At 40.7% G+C, this 2,318-nt stretch overlaps 1 non-coding gene across 1 annotated transcript; it reads left to right on the top strand.

Annotated features, from left to right (window-relative positions):
* Positions 1 to 1,954: 1,954 nt before the first annotated feature.
* trnal-uag (transfer RNA leucine (anticodon UAG)) lies at positions 1,955 to 2,036 on the top strand. The gene has a single exon. It is a non-coding gene; the product is annotated as a tRNA-Leu (tRNA).
* Positions 2,037 to 2,318: the final 282 nt, after the last annotated feature.

Raw genomic sequence — 2,318 nt, forward strand, 5'->3', positions numbered from 1 at the left:
TTTCTAGTTTTTAATGTTTCTGACACAGCAGGTGCCAAAGAAATGACATTAGATGATTATTTATTCTTATGACAGTTTTGTGTTAAGTGGACAGTTGTGTTGTTTAATCAGAATGATATCTCTGAAATTAGCTTAGGCACTAAGAGTAACCAGGGCAGGGGTTAGGATATTATATCAGCAGTATGTATGATAGAAGAACAAGTATACTCTATGTCTCAGAGAATGTGAGCAGGTTGTGTGGTGCTCTAGTTCTAGACCAACATTAAGATAAGTGACTGCGCCATCTTGTGTTCACTGAAGAGAAAAACCTTAACACCAAAAAAAATTGTTTTTGAACTTACCAAATATGTGCAGAAATATAATTGAAAAAAAAAAATTGTTTCTCTCTCTCTCTCTCTCTTTCACACACACACACACACACACACACAAACACACACACACACAGCCATTTGCTCACCCATTCACACCTAGGGGCAATTTAACATTATCAATCAATCTACTTAGACTAGCTTTATTTAGATATTACTTCAAACTTGTTGCAAAATATACACTAATAATATTAAAAATTAGATGATTTTTCAGTAAGTGGCAATATACAGTATCTCACAAAAGTGAGTACACCCCTCACATTTTTGTAAATATATGGCAACCTGTAGCTCTGGTGAACTCCATGCCCAAGAGGGTTAAGGCAATGCTGGAAAATAATGGTGGCCACACAAAACATTGACACTTTGGGCCCAATTTGGACATTTCCACTTACGGGTGTATTCACTTTTGTTGCCAACGGTTTAGACATTAATGGCTGTGTGTTGAGTTATTTTGAGGGGACAGCAAATTTACACTGTTATACAGGCTGTACACTCACTACTTTACATTGGAGCAGAGTGTCGTTTCTTCAGTGTTGTCACATGAAATGATATAATAAAATATTTACAAAACCGTGAGGGGTGTACTTACTTTTGTGAGATACTGTATGTCCATGTGTCCATACAGCCCTAAAACATCAGGCATGTGTGGCTTGGGGTGCAGTCAGAATTCTAATTCATCCCAAAAGTGTTGAGTGGGTTTGAGTTCAGGGCTGTGTGCAGGTAACTCATTTTATTCCACACCAAACTTGTAATAAACATCTTCATTGAGCTGGAACATGTTTTTGTAAGAATATAAAGACATCCTACAATTGTGCAGCAGTTTGGAGAATGCCCACATACTGGTGTGATGGTTAGGTGTCCACAAATATAGCCATATAGTACATATTCAGGACTTTGTTAGAATTAGTATTGTTGTAATAATGTTGTAATAACTGGTTGTGCATGTCAATAAAGAAACATATGTAAAAATATGTTAATATAAATACTGAACCCTTCTCAATATCTCAGTACCTCAGGTTATGGACTCTCCTTTCATACATATGCATACTTGTACCCTTTTTTAAAGGGCTACTGTAATATAAGCAGAACATTCATAAAGCTGCAAAAAAATGTTCCCAATTATATATTTGCTTGAAATCTAATTTGTGCAAAGCCAATATTAAGTTATAACTTGTACTCAATTCACAGACAGATTAAAGTGCACAGTAGAATTGCACATTTTATTAGGTAGAATGTGTGTGTGTGTGTGTTCAGTGATTGTTTGCAGTCCGAATGGCCCAGGGGAAGAAGCTGTTTGTAAGTCTGGTGGTGTGAGACTTTGTTGACCTGAAGCGCCTCCCAGATGGCAACAGGTCAAACAAGTGATGAGCAGGATGTGAGGAGTCTCCTGTGATGGCCTTGATTTTGCTGAGGCAGCAGGACCTGGACATGTCATCCAGGGAGGGCAGAGGGCAGCCGATGATTTTTTGAGCTGTTTTTCACCCTCTGCACAGTTTGTCTGTCCTCATCTGTGCAGCCTGTGTACCACACACCCAGACAGTATGTCAGTGTGCTCTCCACAGAGGTCTATAAGTACTGAGCCCTCGGGTAGCGTGGCCAAGTGGTCTAAGGCGCTGGATTTAGGCTCCAGTCTCTTCGGAGGCGTGGGTTCAAATCCCACCGCTGCCAGCTGAGCCTTTTCAAGGCAGTGGTTGTGGGCTCTGGCACCACAAAGGCTTTACAGGGGTTGTGGCTCCTGTGCCTTCTGCAAATGTGCTTAAGAGTTGCCATTAGCTGGCTGTCTGGCTGCAAAAAAAAAATGAGCTCACACGGTACCGGAGCCCCCAGACCCAGGTGCTGAAATAGCTCCCAGGGTTTGGCAACTGGTGTCAACGCCGGCTGCTCCGTTTCACACCTTGCTTTTTCAAACAGCAAGTCCAAACAACCAAAAAATTTCCTATTATTAAACTC

This window comes from Hemibagrus wyckioides, unplaced genomic scaffold, assembly GCF_019097595.1.
Source record: "Hemibagrus wyckioides isolate EC202008001 unplaced genomic scaffold, SWU_Hwy_1.0 Contig2, whole genome shotgun sequence".
NCBI classification, from domain to species: Eukaryota; Metazoa; Chordata; class Actinopteri; order Siluriformes; family Bagridae; genus Hemibagrus; species Hemibagrus wyckioides.